Source organism: Natrix helvetica (assembly GCF_964273705.1).
Source record: "Natrix helvetica genome assembly, chromosome: 1".
Lineage (NCBI taxonomy): Eukaryota > Metazoa > Chordata > Lepidosauria > Squamata > Natricidae > Natrix > Natrix helvetica.
Genome location: NC_138548.1, coordinates 250,583,877 through 250,601,926, shown reverse-complemented (window position 1 = coordinate 250,601,926; position 18,050 = coordinate 250,583,877). Strand labels below are relative to the sequence as shown.

The 18,050-nt window shown below is 37.1% G+C and overlaps 1 protein-coding gene across 5 annotated transcripts in view; it reads left to right on the top strand.

Moving 5' to 3' along the window:
- The first annotated feature begins 379 nt into the window (after positions 1–379).
- TNRC6C (trinucleotide repeat containing adaptor 6C) overlaps positions 380–18,050 on the top strand; it is a 153,732-nt gene continuing 136,061 nt past the window's right edge. For 3 of the 5 annotated variants that reach the window (XM_081936109.1, XM_081936111.1, XM_081936108.1), the window contains exon 1: positions 380–2,007. The gene's annotated coding sequence lies outside the window, so the exon portion shown is untranslated. The remainder of the gene's footprint in view (positions 2,008–18,050) is intronic. The other 2 variants (XM_081936110.1, XM_081936112.1) reach the window with 2 other exon arrangements.

Here is an 18,050-nt window from a genome sequence, read left to right as displayed (position 1 = left end):
GTTTTGCCTTGCAAAGTTTACCCTTGCGCCTTCCCGCATTCCCAGCCTTGGGTTTTAGCTTTGCTTTTCCCTGCGCAAAGCGGCCGGGGACGACCTGCGATTCTGACTCCCTCTCTATGGAGATTTAGCTTAACATACACAAGATGGACGGAGCAGGCAAAGCCATTCGAGGCAGCGCTCACCGCCCAGCCGGGGCGGAAAAAAAAAAGCCTCGGCGCCCGCTCTCACGCGACGAGACAAGGCTGAGAGAAAGGCGGGGCCCGCTAACCGCTCCCGCTGCCCCATTGGCTCGCCTTTTGTACCGTCTTTGCATGTCTCGGAGCCGTCTTTTATGCGTTCGGCTTGGTCACGTGATCGGAGAGGTGGTCGGGACTTCCTGTTTGAGGTCAGGGAAGGGAGGGGAGGGATTCTCGCCTCTCGCTCGCTCTCGCTCACTCTCTTTCTCCTTCGCTCCTTGCTCCCTCCCCCTCGCCCCGTTGTGGTCTCGCGCTGGCTGCCTGGCGGGGCTCTTGTCAGTTAGTAACAAAATGGCTGCGGTGGCAGCAGCTCTGCTCCTGAAGCGGAGGGCACAGGCGGCGGAGGCGACGGCTGCTGCTGCTGCTGCTACTACTACTACTACTGCAAGGAGGAGTGGAGGGCCGGGTCGGCGGCATCACTGAACCCAGCGGCGTTGCTTGTCCTGCCAGCGGCCCAACCCCTTTCCCTTTACAAGCGAAAGCTCGGTCCGAGGAGAGCCGTCCCTGCGGCTCTGCTGCCTCCATAAATCCCCCTGGTTCCCCCAGAGAATCTCTCGTCAATCGCTGGGGAGGGACGGAGAGCGAGCGGCTGCTGCTGCTGTGGATTCTGCTCTTTAACTGGGTGGATCCCGCGGGGAGAGGAAACGACTGACGGACCTCCTTGTGAGAAACTCAGCTGCGGGATCGCCCCGGGTTTTGCGGACCCTGTCTTTGTGAGAAAGAGACTGGATTTTGCCTTCTTCTCTGGATCCACCTATGTTTTGCTTGTCTGGGTGGATCCGTATGAAAGAGAGTGGTGGGCTCCTTCCACACCACGAAGCCTATTTTCTGGATCCTTTTTAGGATCCCGGTACATGAGAGAGACTGCTGGAGCTCCCTTCCTTGGATCCACGGATGAAAAGCACTGCTGGTGGATTTCCCTGGCATTTGTGGATCCTTGCCTGGATTCTTCACCCCCTTGGATCTTCCTGAAAGAAACTGTTAGATCTTTTTTTTCCCCTGCTTGTGTTCTACGTCTCGCTTTCCTTAAAAAAAAAAAAAAGACTTTACTGGGTACTTGGATCTCTGTCTCAGAGTCTTCTGGCTCTTTTTTGTTTTTCTGAGCTAATCCCCTTTAAACTTTTGAATGGGTTCGATATTATCCATTTTAATTTGCACTTTTGAAAACAAAATATTCAGATGTTCCTCCATGTAAACTGAGAATCTACCAACACCTTTTTAAAAGCCGTATCCTGAACAACTACAAAGCATACAGATTTCACGCTCATCCTGACAGTATATTTTTGCTGCAATCATCTATGTTTAATTTTAAAAACAAAATTCTCCGTGCAGAATTTAGCTGAGAACTCATATTGTGAGTTTGCTTCATTGAAGAAAAAAAAATTCTTGTTTTGGAATTGGACCTGCCTCTGCTGCACTTATCTTCTGGGCTGGAAATAAAACTGGAGCATACAGCTCTTCTACTGTTGGTTTCTTGTCTGATTTTCCCAACCCCCTTCCTCCTCTTTTGTGGCAGAATATTTTTGGTGGTTTTTGTTTTTTGTTTTAATTTGGAACGAGCATAGATATTTTAAAAAACTGACTTTATTGGCCGTGAGAGATTTTTTTCATATTCAACGTGAAAAATACGGGTATTTTTTGTAAGAAAAAGCATTAAAAGAAAGGAGCACGGTAGTGAAACTCCCAGGCGCCAGACAAAATATTCATTTGTTCTTTTTCAAGGAGACCGAGTCGAAAGCTGCCAAAGAGCCCCAGAAGGAAACGAAGCAAGGTAAGAGAAGGACCATTCACATTCGTAATGTGGAGGCAGAAAAGTTACAGATAAAAAAAGACCTTGCGAAGTTCAGTGCCTGCAGTTCCTTAGGAAGCAGCTCTTGATCCAGGACTATATAACTGTAATCTGTTTTGTAATCATTATATAATTATTAAAATGAAAAATTAACAAATCTCAAGCTAACGTATTCTCAAGCTAAAAAATCCCCAATTGACAGCTTCAGATAATTTAAAAACTTCAATGTTTCTCATATTCCTTGCCTCTACTTAAAACTCCAAATGCCTTATTTATGAGAAAAATATGAAAGAAAATGGAAATAATGAGAAATGATTTCATTTGAATTATTAAGGTTTTCATGCTGTTGTTAAGTAACTCTTACTATCATGTGGTGTGCTGTTTGGAAAATAGTGATAATTAATCTTGGCAATTTCAGTGTAAGCATTTCTAGAATAGAGAAGCTGATTGAATGTAACCAAGTGGTCAAAACTTGAACTTCATCTACGATTAGTTACTGTTGGGCATTTAAATAACGAGCGGTGCAATTCTGTATAGACTTATTTGAATTAAATGTCATTGTGTTTAGTAGGGCTCCTCAATTGGTATGCGAAAAGGACTGCAGCCTTTTTCCCCCCTCCCCCCCCCCCAAGTAGTTTTTCTGATGTCTCTATTTCTTTGCTGGAGTTTTGTTAATAAGGCTAGATTTTTTTCCCCCTTTTCATAGGATTTTTGATTAAATGGAACAAGCAATGATTAAAAATAAACAGAGATAAAATGACAATTTGCATGTAATTTTACTATGGAACGTTGTTGAAACTGTACCCCAAATCCTTGGGTTATTTTAATCAAAAGCTAGGCTCTCTAGAAACATAGTTCATGCATAGACATATTATTATACTTTTATATTACAAAGGTGGCTAAGCCTGATTTAAAATTCCTTAATGTTTTTGTCAGTTTATAAACAGAATGTTAAAGGATAGTTTGATTACTTAAACGTCTGCATGTGGAACAGCAAACAAAATAACATCTCTAGTAGTATTTTAGACAAATGTTTTTACATCAATAGATTCATAACATAGAAACCTAGATTGTGAGAAATACCTACATACGAAATAAAACATCTCTAATTATGTTTTTGAAAGCTGACAATGTGTTTTATTATTTTTGCATATTTGTTTTTGCTGTTAGTTTTGTCCATATAGCATAATTATTTCCATCAGAATTTAGAAAAATAAACAATTTTACACAGGGAAAAACTCAAGATTTAATATGATTTGTTACAGGAATTTCTGATTATCATCAGAGTTGAGGGTCTCTAGGTTCAGATTCAACTATATATTCTCAACTTTGATCTAAAATGACACAAAAATATTTAAATTTCATTCATAGATACAAACATGTTTTATTGCTATTTGTATTATCTTTTAAATTTTAGATTTAAATTTTCTACACAAATATATTAGTAACCCTTCAATTAACAAAATATTTTATCATAGGTAACTTTTGAAAAAAGGCTATTGGCTTTTAAAAATTCGTTAAAAGTATTTTCTTTCTTTCCAATGTAATTATAGTTATTGATTCAATTTGGTTAACCTTACATTTGTAACATTACATGCTTTCCATTTTTAATTACTATGTTAAATAGACTGAACAAAATACAAGATTTCTAGCTTTGCAATAATTTTTTGTATTATTAATTTTAATGCAATACATTTTCATTGATCAAGAATTAAATGGACTTAATGATAGGATCAGTGCAATATAGAAGACAGAAATGCATTCTGCTTTCCCTTATTGATTTTTCATATTTCCTGAAAAAGAATAGCTGAGAGTGACTGACCACAGCAAAGGAATAGTGGGCTTATAATAGATATAACTCAATGAACATGTCAATGCAGTGCGCAGCAGCTATGAAAAAAAAAAGTGAATTCCATGCTGGAGATCATTACAAAGGAGCCACAAATAATACTATTCTGTAGTGTTCCGATGCAAATACATAATGTGACCATATGAAATGCTCTATATGCAGCCAACAACTGTATACTAAAAAGCATATTATCAAGATGAAAAGGGTGCAGGAAATTTTTAACCATAATTATTAGACAATTCCATCATTTTTATAAGTAAATATTCATTTAGTGCTTTTAAATTGAGAAAACAGAGCAAAGTAACTGGGCAAAATAGTGGTATATATATTGTACATGGTACAAATAAATTATTGAAGTTTTTCTTTTTCAAAATACAAGAATCAAAGGTTGTCAAATGATGCTGAGTGTTGAAAATGCTTTTGACACATCATATAGATTCTGAAATGTGGTATCACAACATACAGCTATAGCTAGCAACTTTGATAATTTTAAAAGGGATTATATGTATTCATGCAGAAGAAAATTGCTAATAAATATGCTACCTTCAGGATCAGAGAGAGCGTGCTTAGACTTAGTTACTGAGAAACAGCAGCAGAGGAAGCTGTTATGCCTTTCTTTTGGTATTTCCATAGGCATTTGGTTGGCCATTATAGAAATAAATATTGGACTAAGTAGGCCGATGGTTTGATTCACTTTGGTTCTGGTGTCAACAAGCAGCCTGCAAAACACTTTAAAATGATTAATTAAAATATCCCAAATGTAAGTTTGTTCTTCCTCACAATACGAATGTTAGAGGTCCGATGTTGACAAAAAATACTATGTCAATGCTAGTCTCTTTGTCAGCTGAGCAGGCACAGTCTCATGAAGGGTATTTATACTCTTAAATCATAAGCTCTAAAGCGGTATATACTATATCTCTTATGATTCAGTAATCATGCCTTTGTGAAATTTATTACAGTTCTTGAATAGATAAGCTGATAAAAGTGAATAATGCACTTATCTCTTGGTGAGAAATTCTGCTTTGAACCTCACACTTTTTAAAATGTGTACTAATAAGATAAATATTCTATATTTTGAAATTCTGTCCTTGCAACAGATTTTTATTGGGTGAAAGAGATCCTTTCACATAATAATCACTATTTTCCCCATTGAAAGCAGTAACTTTTACTCTTTAATCTGCAATTGTAGCTAATGTACCATTTTGCAACAATGATTAACATTGCTGGGCAGACAAATATTAAGGTATTAATTAAACTTTTCAGCTATTTTTGCTGATTTAAATCTTACATCAGTATTCAGTGTATCATAAACTAGAGGATCACATGGTAAGCATTGGAGTATCATATGTCTAACAACAGGTTTTTTGGGTGTGGTGTCTTTGGATGTGTTTCAGAGATTCAGTATTTTAGCCAGGTGTGGAAAAAGGGCAAAAAGGAATACTCACTGTAGCAAAGTGCATATAAATATTTTTCCTTGCCTTAGTTAAAGATGCAAATGAATTTCCATCAATGGACAGTTCACTTTTATTTACAAGGATGATTGTTTAATGATAGTAAGCTTTAGGAATACAGTTACTAAAGCATCAATGTAGATATAATTTGGAACAGCATCTTAATGGAATAAAAAAATAAAGGCCATTGAGAAGGAAGAATGAATAATACCTAAAATTACATTTAGTTCTCTGCAGCTGGTCTTGTTGAGATAAATATGCACTTTTCCCAATACTGTCATCTGGCTGCTTTCCAAAACAAGCTGGAGGAGGAGGAGGAGGTCAGGGGTGGAGCAGCCTTTTCCTTCAGCAAAGGCGGATTTCAGATGGAAAGAATTGCTAAGAAAGTCTCTCTGAGAACACTTACAGAATCAATGCTTAGTTTCTACTCATTTCAATTCATCCAAAGAATAAATGCTAATTTGTTTTCCTTTCAAATCTATCACTATCCTAGTTGATACCATTACTTCATATAAAGCAATTTTAAATATTAAATTTAATATGTTTTGGTGAAGCCGGAAATACACTATGAACTGTAAAATTATTGTTTTGGCTGCTGCTTAGGATTTGCATTCCTTGCTTTGCAGGATGTTACCTTGTGATGCACCATCAAATTGTTGTTATAAAACTAAAATCCATATTACAAGATGTCATACTTGAAACCTTTTCCCCCCTGGTGTTGAAGCTATAGAAAAGAACTGATCATTCTATTTTAGTACTATAGATGAATGATAAGAAACCTCTTAAGTGCCTGATGATGATGTAGTCTGGGCAATTTAGTATCAGCTGATGCCTTTTGGTGATAATATATTGAGCTTTGCAGTAACTTTATAAAGGTATTTAGCTGGGCCAGAACTGAAAGACTTAAATATTTTGTTGAATTGCAATATGCTCTGGATGTACAAACTGATTTACCAAATTAGTTTTCTATGATGCATGACTTTTGCATTTGTGCATAAATATAGCAAGTTGTAGAGAAAGATGAATCCCCATATAAAAACATTCTAAATTGGACTGTTCATTGATTTCAGTGGAACTTGCTTTAAACTATGTACTAATAGCTGGGATTTAGAGAGCCACAAAATACTATTGCTGACATACAGAGAGATAGCAGATTTTTATATTTCTTCATTCCTCTAGTTATGTCTATTTGGAGGAGTGCTTGAATTTTGTTTGTGTCATGGGATTGGATGATATTGAGAAACTAAAAAAAACCCACACTCTTGGGAATTTGGTATGTTGTATAGTTCTTTGAACTTTGGTCAACATTTTGAATTAAAACAATATTTTCAACTGTGAACTTCCAAATACAAAGGTATTTAAGGAAGTTTCCAGTTTGTGCTCATACTGTAATCAGTATTATTTACACGAGTGTTACCTATTTGCATCTTCTCAGTAAAAGCTATTGGAAAAGTCATCAGATGTTACTATGTAACAAGTCATTTTTGTGTTTTTATTTTCTCTGCAATCTAGAAGATTAACCTTGAATACCCAGTTGGGTGTGGCTTTGTATCTAAAAAAGGATTCAAAGTGAAGCAAATAAACTTTAGCCTTTGAATCATAAATAGTCTGTGGCATATAGGCTGGTTACCAGAACTTCTCTTGTTATATTTTACAGCTGTGGAGAGCTTAGGAGTGAAAGCAGAATCTGCTATAGAAGTAATGTTTTATGGCTGGCTGCCCAGATTGTCTAGCTTTGTACACAGCTCTGTGGTTTGTCTTTGGAGGTCTAGAAAGGTGAAATGTATTCTTAATAAACAATTTTATCTCTGCAGATATTTTTTTCCTTTCAAAATATTGTTTTGGCATTTAATTTTTAAATAAAGTACATAATCATAAAACACAACTAGCAAATTCTAGGTCAAGTTTTTTTTACATATCTAGATTGCTTCTGCTTATTATTCAAGTTGAAAACATTTTTCAAGAATGAGCCTAAAAGTAATTTTAGCTTTTTTTCAAAATAAATGGATTTCCTTGGAGTAGCCATAAATATAAAGCTATTATTAGTACTTGACATGCTTTTCTATAGCAGCATTGGTAATATTTTGTTACTAAAAGCTTATTAATTCCTTTTTTTTTTGCTTGACCTTGGTCTTTTATCTTAGGGTGTTTTTTTTAATTCAGTTTTTATTTTGTTTACCCTTTGAAAGAATCTCCAGGAATTTTGAGTTAAAAAGTTAAACCTGTTTGTAATTAATAGCAAAGATAGATGCTTAAGATTTAATCTTTGATTCAATTTCTTTATATGTCTGACACTTTTGTTTTGAAACTCTAGGCAAAGTAACTAGAGATTTGTTCTATGAATATACTCTATGAGGGATTGTAGGCAAATGAAAGATTCAGCCCAACAGGCGGATTTGCTTTACTGCTCCTCGTAGTGTCACCTAGATGTCAATCATCTGGAAATAATAGCTGTCACCTGTGAAGTTGAAGGAACAAATAGTCTGTTGTTGTACACTTGAGGAAGAGCTGAAAGAATTAATAAGCTTTTTCACCTTGTTAAAAAATATCTGCTTACTTTGAAAGTTGCAGATAATATAAATTGCTGTTAGTTCATCTTCAAGAATACAGTTACAGAAGTATAAAAAGTATTGTCCATTACTGTATTTTGGCTGTCCCATGTAGTTGACATCCACTATTCTTACCAGTTTCCAGTGTCTGATTATTATTATTTTTCCATCCTTTCAAGTCAGTCTTAACTCCTGCCAACTGTTTGTACTAGTACCTGCTTTTCTTGGCAAGATTTCGGAATAAGTTTATTATCACTTCCTTCCTAGGGCTGAAGGGAGGTATGACTGGCTCAAGGTCACCTAGCCGACCTTGTATCTTAGGTGGGAGTAGAACTCAGGCTCCCACTATGTAGCCTTGTGCCTAAACCACTGCACCAAACTGTCTCTCCCACTTGATTTTTAGAGGTAGAAAATAAATTTAAAATAACTACTCAAAGCGAGGTTCTCTATTAAATCTATATGGATAGTATGAAATGTGAAAACAATTTAACTAACTCAGTTTTATTTCAGTTTAGTTAATCTGATAGTCTGTTTATATTGTATCTTGTTAATTGACTGGTTTGAGCAAAATAAGCAATAATAGATATTTATTTCTCCTGCTGTAAAATATTACTGTAACAGCATTGGTTGAAATATTTTAAATGATAATATTTCATAAGAAGTCAGGATTAGTTCATAGCTGTTCAGAAATTGATTTTCAACTGGCAAAATTATAGCTTTCTTCTACTATCTTAAAGGGTTTAGTTTATGCATTGGAAAAAAATATTGATGCCCAAGCATTTCTGTGTTCATATTACAGTTTTAAAGGTAGTAGTGTTGAATGAACAATTATATAAAATGTCATTGAGTAATATTTATGCTTGTAAGACATGAATGTGTATAGTTAGGAGCCATGGTGGCACTGTGGTTGTAATGCAGTGTTGCAGGCTAACTCTGCCCATAGCCAGCAGTTTGATCCTGATGGGCTCAAGTTGACTCAGCCTTCTATCCTTTCGAGCTTGGTAAAATGAAGACCCAGATTGTTGGTGGCAATATGCTGACATTTGTAAACACCTCAGGGAGTGCTATGGAGTAGTCTATAAGTCTAACTGTTATTGCTATAGTTGGTGTTAACATGCTTCCAAAATAGTGCTTCTTTGGAATTAATATTTAAATATAACTAGAAAGTAATGTCTACATATACATTTATGTGTATATAGAATACTTTGAATATTTTTCTTAGTTTTTTTACAGCTTTTGTACTTTTTCCATTATTTCTTTTAAAAAGTAAAAATATTGCATTCTTTTAATTTTTTTGTACATTTGTGAAGTATATTCTTTTACTTTTCTTGTACATTTCTTGTATTACATTCTCCATGTAATGCCTGCAACTGCCTGCTACATAAATGTCATCCTTCTCCAAATGCATATATGGAGCTCATGCTAACGAATGAGGCCATGTGAAAATGATTCCTTACTGTCTCCAAAAGGCACTTGTCCTTGATCAGAGCTTTTGGGGTTTGATAGGTAGAACTGCTTCATGAAATTGAATATCCTTCTAGCAATTTGAACTGAATATTTTTTCTGAGCCTTTTCAGAGAAAAGCAGCGTGTTTCACTGAACATCAACATCACATCAACCTATTTTGCTTGTAACCCTTTCAAACCCGATCCCATTCAGTTATGCTGAGTTGACAATTTTCAGAATTCTCCGCTAGCTCATTAGTATGTGCACAGAACATGATAGAGTAGTCCACCATTCTGATTATATATACTTTATAATGAAATATATTTGGGAGATACATGTCCCCAAAGGAAATATTTCCTGACCTTGAAATGATACCAATTTATAAATTATACCAGTGTGTTTTTAGATAATTATTCTTCCAAAATACTATTCTAAAAACTGACATCTTTTGTTTTTTAATATACTGCACTTGCAGATGCAAACAAATATTAAAGAACATGATTTCAGAGCAAGTGCCACATTTTTGTTAATTGTTTTGTTTCAATATTTCATTTTTAAAAAATTGATGACTCAGATAAAAATATCACTCAAGAGATAGAAAGTGATGGTAACTAATTTGAATAAACCAAGTCATTTATTGAAGAAAAAACAACTTTGATTTTTATTTTATTTTTGGAAATGGTTTTTGCTTGATACATTTTCTTCACACTTATTTGCTACTAATAAAAAAAGAGCATGTTATGGACCAAACATTTAAGAAGCTGGATTATTAGCAGACATTTCACTAACCAATATCAATAGCGCTTAGACTTATATACTGCTTCACAGTGCTTTACAGCCCTCTCTATGCTGTAAAGCCTTTTCTACAGAGTCTGCATATTGCCCCCAACAATTTGGGTCCTCGTTTTACCGACCTTAAAAGGAGGGAAGGCTGAGTCAACCTTGAGCAGATGAGACTCGAACTGCTGGCAGTCAGCAGTCACCAGATTTAGCCTGCAATACTGTATTTTAACCACTGTGCCACCACAGCTCTTGTTCTGGTTTGTATCTTTTCTAAAATAAAATAAATTTCAATTTCCGAGTTCCATCAATCTATTGATTGGATTTGTACATCACTTTAGCCATGTTTTTGGTTAATCATGGTTTATTGTATCAGTCACAATGGGTTGGTGTCACAAAACATGCTAAGCTGTTGATAAAATAGTACAGGTTGAAGCATAATTGGATAAATTATGGCCCATGATATTGAGTGAGCTAAGTAAATTGAATAAATATAGTAAGCCATGGAGAAATATATTCATGAGGTACACAAAACACAAATTTCAAGAAGGACAATCCAATCTATTGGAAATTTAGGCCCCTGACAGAATTTACTATCTTTCAAGGCAGCCCTTCCATTTTTAAACAGCTGTGTTAAAAAAAATGTACCTAATATCTAATCTGCAGGTAGTCCTACATAATGCTTCCTTGTGAACATTTGTTCAGCGATTATTCAAAGTTATAGTGAGGCTGAAAAAAATGAGCTTACGATGTGACTGAAATTATGGCTTTTGTAGCACCCCTGTGGTCACATCAAATTCTAAGTGCTTAGCAGCCCACATACACTTAAGACTGGAGGCAGGGGTGGGACTGGACTAGCCAGTTCGGACTGGTTTGGGTGAACCGGATGCTAATTTTTCATCTGGTTTGCCGAACCAGTAGTTGGAAGGACTGGCTGGCCCCACCCACCCTGCACCACTCTTCCCAGGAGTCTCCACTTGGCCCGTTCGTCATGCCAGGTAAGTGCAGGGGCCGCATGGAGGATCTGGGAGGGCGAAAAACAGGTCTCCCGGAAGTTCCGGAAGTCCAGAAACAAACCTGTTTCTGACCTCCATAGGTTCTCTGGAGGGAGGCCGTTTTCACCCTCCTGGAGGCTCAAGGAAAGCCTCCGGAGTCTGGGAGGCTAAAACACCACCCCGCCACCTCACCGTGGTGCAGGAGGCTGAGCAGCCATGCACCTCATGGCCATGTCTGCCCAACAACTGGGCAGAGAACCGGTTGCTAAAAATGTTCAATCCCACCCCTGACTAGAGGGATGTTTCAACTACCTCTACCCCCTCTATCTTCTCTCATTTATGTCTCTTTGACCCCCTGCTGCTCTATCTTGTGGGTCGGCAAGTGTGCCTCTGGGGTTGCCCATCACACTCTGGGAAACTTCAGCACCCCTCCCCCCAGCCAACACCAATGAACATTCATTGGCTCAGATGCCTTCTCTCCCCAGCTCCATGTGGTTCCCTGGCCCATCAAGTATTGGTTCACTCCCCAGCCCACTCCAGTATACACCAACAAGCCAGTTCATTCATTTGTCCCTCATAGTTCTCTGTACCAATCTTTCACTTTTTGCCAGCTTCTTCAGTGAACATTTCCTACAATATATTTGTCTCTTTAAGTCTTTTTAAAGCTGCACTGTTTTTGTAAATGGTGGAAGTCATATGTAAAGTCTTAATTAACTATTGCAATGGTGATTGCTGAGATTGCCATCATAGGTCATGGACTCATGTGATGTCTCACTTTACGAATGACCTGTTTTATGATGGCAATCCTGATCCCAATTGTGGTTGTAAGTCAAGGACTACCTGTAGTGGTAGTTTATTATAATTTGAACCTATTGCATCTTTTCCTTTCTTTCGGAACAGTTCTGAACAATTCTATCCCTTCTTCTACATGATAGGGATTCTGATAGTTAAAAACAGCTGTCATGTTTCCCTCCAGATTTCTCTTCTAAAAGACTAAGCAAACACAATACCTCCAAATCTTTATAAGTATTTTCCTCCAGATTCCTTATCATCTTCAATGTTCCTTTCTGGATACACTTCAGTTTATCTCCTTCCTAAAATCTGATGCCCAGAACTCAATGTAATATTCTAGTTATAGTCTAAATAGTGGAGAGAAGTGTACAGGCTTCTCTTATACTTGACCTTACACTTCTTTGATGGAGCCAGTGATTGTTTTGCTTTTTTATACAACTGTATCACATTGTTGCTTCTTTCGGGCATGTGATCCTCCAAATCACACAGTTCTTTTTCGCTGCTGCTGTGTTGTGCATCTCTGGGCCTGCCGCTCTTTTTGTGGCAGCCATTAGCATGACAGAAGGGGTGCTGTGGCTAGACTTGCAGGAGCAGCCATTAGGTAAGGATGTGTGGGGTGCATGGGGCATATTCCCCCTCCCTTTCCCCCCCTCTGGCCTTGCCGCCTCATCTCGTGTTGTTTGCGCGGCAGAGGAAATGGCGGGGACCGGCTTCGCATGCATTTAAATATTTTCGGGGAGGGCTTATTTTTGGAGGAGGGTTTATTTTAGTGCATGTACTCAAAAGCCCGATTGGGCTTATTATCTGGGGAGATCTTATTTTCGGGAAAACAGGATAACAACATAAATGTCATAACTTTTTAACATTTTGTTTGTTTCATTTCACAGGTTCAGCTGTCTTTCTCTTTTGTCAAACATTATTTTGTCTGAGAGTGTTAATACTGCTGGCCTCATTGCCTGTGAGTGTAATAACTCATATGTAATGGTTTCTAAAAAAAGAACAAGACTGGAAACATTCACTCATATGCACAGCCTAATTGGGACTGGCAGAGACTTGTTGCCTCTGAACTACCAACATTGCGAGACATTCTCAGATATGGCCTACTGTTAAGAGAACAAAGTAGTGATGATGCTAGAAACTACTCAGCAACCAGTCTTAGGGAACATATATCCAAAAGTGCTTAAAAGTGGGAGTGAGCGAACAGTTCTTTTATGATTCCTGTTGTAAATTCACAAATAACAATCTTGAAAAAGATCCAGGAGAGCTGAGATCAAGCCAAAAACTTATCTCCTGGTAGAGGAAAGCTAGATATCAAAGATATTTTCACTGTGAAACTTGACAAACTGTTTGACATCCTCAACTGCAAGTGTCAAATTCTTCTGTGTTTAACTCGGCTGCCCTGCTGGCTGCAAAAAAGCTCACAATAACTGTATCTGCCCTAAGGAAACGAAGATACCATTGAAGGAACTTGCTTTCATTAAAGGTTAGAGAGAAAAGATTGGTTCTTTTGGATCTCACCAGATGTGCCCAAGCAGAAATGACTAGGCAAAAGGCAAAAGCAGCAAGATGATGAGGAACAAAATCTCACTAAATATAAGCAGAGAAGAATTCCAGACATTTTGGTATTGACAAATGAAGTAAGTGTCTCTTATGATGAAAATGAAGGACATATGACTGATGATGAAGATGAAGAGGAATGTGATGGAAGTTTTGAAGAGGCCTTAGACCAAATACACGTGCCCTCTACTTCAAAAGAAAAGACAGAGCACAACAGACTATAAATAACTAATGTCACTATGCAGAGCATAAGATACAGTATTGGTCTATGTGTCATGATGCCATTACTACAGCCGTCTTCATAGATTCTGGCTTGATCACAGAAGAAGACAAGAGACTTGTAGTTGACCACAATAAAGTAAAGAGAGCCCAGGGAAAAAAATATGACGCTCTGTCTGAAGGGCAAAATAGAATGCATCTTTTTTGACGGCCGTATAGATGCAACTAAATTTATACTGAAAGCAAACAATTCAGACCAACAATTCCCCAGTGCCATCAAAGAAGAACATCATTCTGTATGCAGTGAGCTGGGTGGAAAATATCTTTATCATTTCATTCCAGAGAAAGGTTCAAAAACAGGAAAACCTGCTCACATGATTGCAGATAATATGGTGTATTTCATGAAGAAGAAAACCAACAAAAGCTTTAGGGCCACTGGAGGAGATTCTACAAATGTAAATATTGGCTGTGAAGATGGTGCAATGCACTGGGTAGAGGTCATGATTGACTGTAGGTTGATCTGGTTGGTATATGCACTCCACACAAATGAGTTACCCTACAACACTTAATGACAATCTTGGATGGAAAGACTTTGCCTAATAACAAATGGGCAGGTAAAATTGGCAACATGCTAGACATTGCAACAGAACTTGACATTGATCCTTCATTCACCAGAGTTTTAATTGGTGAGCCTATCATTTCACTGAACAACAGTGTTGTAAAGAATATCTCTACTGATAAAGCACATGAAGATAGGATCGCAAAAGCAATAAGCTCTAGCTCTTCTGGAAATTGGCCCCATAAGCCGTTCACGCTGGTTGACAACTGCAAATAGGCTTTGTCAAATATGGGTTTCAAAGCATGGCTTTAAAGGCAAAACTCTCCAAAACTTAAGAATGATCGTGGTTGTTGGTATTGTACTACTCTTGCTGGTTCAGCATCAAAGTAAAACATTCCTGGATTGAAGGCCCGCATCATGTGTTGTTCCATCTGTAGCAAGTCAGACTGCAAAAGAAGGCTGTGGTAGATGCTGTTTTGCCAACCATTCAGCACTCAGCATGGTATGCTTTCAGTGAAATGATAATCCAGGCACTTTTGTGTTCAGATGACATTCAAAAGAGGAGAGCTGGTGTGCAAAAGATCATTGACGTGGGTGCAGACAATAACACGCTGGGAGATTTTTCTGTATGTGCAAGAAAAACGCATTTAATCAGCAGCAGAGCATCGATTCTGCTGGAACTGATTGACTGGTCTGAAGGTGTATATGAGCCACCTTTGATGTGCAAACTGACTACAGCAGAAATAAAGAAGTTCATTGACGAACCAATGCAAGAACCACAGTGGCCCTGTCATGCCCAATCAATAGAGAGTTGTGTGAAACAGGTCAGGTCACAGAGGCAGCAAGCTGTGTATATGCACATGAGAAATGTGAGGACCAGAAGCAAGTCGGCAGCTGATGTCAAAGAATAAATCAAATCAAGACTTGATGAAACTCTCTTAAATATTTTTGTAATTCAGATATTTGCTTTCTGATGTTACTTTATAATTGCATGGATTATTTTTTTCGTAGCTAAAAAAGATTCATGCAGAAAAAAACTTTAATTTTTGTAGCACAAGGTGTAATTTTAAGAGGATAAAGTTACCGGTATTTGTGGGGTATATGATCAAATACTAACTAAACATTGTGCAATTGTAAAAATAACAGCAGATTTGAATTTTTGGTGTAAAAACACATATTTTTAGAACCCTGGAAAAAATTGCAAAAATTAATTTTCACCTGATTAAATGACAGGCCCCCCCTAAACCCAATTAGTTCCCCTAACATACCTCGGCAGAATTTGGCTCATAATTTCCAAGATCCATTACTCCTTCAATACATGTGAACTATCTAGGTTATGAAGCTGCAAAGCAGCCCTAAACAGAGTACTTCTGCTGGGCTTTATAGTTAGGATAAAATCTTACGTTGGAATATAGTGTTTCATTTTCTCCAAAATTTTCTCATTATTGGCAAAAATTTCTGTCATTTCATCTGTTCATTGAAAATTGTTCCAGTATCTTGCTGCATCATCCAGATGATTTCTGGCAAACCTGAGCTAAGAAGCTATGTGCTTTCTGAAAGGTTACAAGTTTTTAAAAATAATTCTATGCATACCACTCATGTTCATTGTTTCCCTTAATGATGATCACATGAATAGTGACATCAAATAATGTAAACATGACCTGATTTTACCTTGATTTTTTTTTTTTTTGAAATTTCCAGAATATTTTGTACCCTGCTCTTTGTATGATTTTTTTTACAACTTCTAAAAGGAATAATGATGTTGCATGTTCTTTACACTATCTGCCTGACCATGGATAGATAGAGGCCAGAGTATTTGGCAATGGTTTTTTGTCTTGTACTTACTCATTATTTTTACTGAATTCTGCATACATCTTGTTTGAAGCATGAAGTTCATGATGCACAGAGGAGATTGCAGTCAGTGGTAGCATCAATGGTGTGTGTGGTTTTTTTCCCCCATAGGCAAGGGCCCTGCAAATTACACTTGATAGTCATCTCATTGATTGAAACATCTGCTTCAACCTACCTCTTCAGGGAACTGATTATGCGTATTAGAATAGGGCTTCACGTATGCTTTCTAACAGTGAATATCAGCCCAGTGATATCATTAAAAATGTGATACAGTATGTTGTTTTAATGGTGTTTGTCCAGTCAGTAAGTGTTATTATCAGTAGTCAAATACAGCACTGAATGTACCATAAATTATAGTGCTGCGGGATTGCAGATGTTTAAAAGGTATTCTTAAGTATCATCACTGTAACCATGACTTTGTGATCCTTTGCAACCCGAGAACTATTTACCAAGAGAAGTTATGTGATCTATTTTAATAATCTAAGTACTCTCTTATGTAAGATTCTATTACAGAGGCAAGGGTGCTGATAATCTTGCTCCAATTACTTAATATTATTAGTAATTTGGTTATGATTCTGACATCTAGGATTGCAGTGGACATTGTGACAACTGATCTTGTTACCCTTGCAAATAGAAATTTTGTATTTTTTAGATAAACATCCACTCACACAAGCACATGAATGGATACACTCATTCTCAGGAAGTAGATATGAATCAACTTACAACTACAGGTAGCCCTGGACTTATAACAGTACATTTAGTGAGCATTCAAAGTTACAGTGGCACTGAGAAAAGTGACTTAAGACTGTTGCAGCATTCCCATGGACCCGTGATCAAAATTCAGATGCTTAGCAGCTGGTTCATATTTATATGGTTGCAGTGTCATGTGGTCCCCTTTTGGAACCTTCTGACAAGCAAAGCCAATGGGGAAGCCAGAGTCACTTAACAACTGTGTTAATAACAACTACAATGATTGACTTAAAAGTGGCAAGAAAAGTTGTAAAATAGGGCAAAACTCACTTAACAAATGTTTCACTTAGCAACATAGATTTTGGGCTCAAATATCGTAGGTCGAGGACTATCTATTATTTCTTTACTGCTTCAGAATTGCAGTATACTCACAGCCCCTGCTGCTAGCATGCTTTTGAAGAAGCTTCAGTTTTCATGACTGTAATAAAATGATGTAAATATGAACAGATAACCTAATTAAGAGTTACCTTAAATGCTGTAAGACTTTCATATATGTTAACAAGTTCCTCATTATAGGTCTTGTATTTCCTATAAAACCCCCTTTTCAATTTAATTTGGCAAACTTAAACCATTCAGGCAGAGAAACATTCTGTGAAAAGCTTCTTGCCTCAGGCTGAACATGTACTGTAAAGTTTCAGGGTTACGGTTCAGCCATTTCAAAAGAACAAGATGGGGAAAATGAGCTCTTTTAATGCTTCTGTCTTTTGGAGAAACACAACATGAAAAATAGAATTTCTTGTGACAACTTGGTTAAGTGTACTTGCTTATTGATTTCAATGATACTGGTATTTTTTAAAATACATCAGTGTGTCAGTCCCTTTAGTAAGCATGCTTTATTGTTTGGATATAAACATACTCTATTTTTACTTGCTCTTGCAAACAAGTGACATGACCAGCTTCATTATTTCAAGTTATACACCGTGTTACATGGAGTGTAAGGAATTAAAGAATAATCACAATTAAGGAAGAGATGCAGGAATAGTTCAAAGAGGTGAAAGGAAAGTGAACAGAAAGTTATACAATCAGTGACATAAGATTGGACCTTGTCATTTGGATATTGATGATTTCTTGAATAGAAGATGCTTATAGAAAACAAGATGGTCATATGCTGGGATAACATATAATGTCAGTTGAACTTGCTGAAACGGCACTGAATTAATGGTTCATAGGCTATTATGTAAATGTACATAATATATCCAGTGTTTCTCAAACCAAAGCAACTTGCCA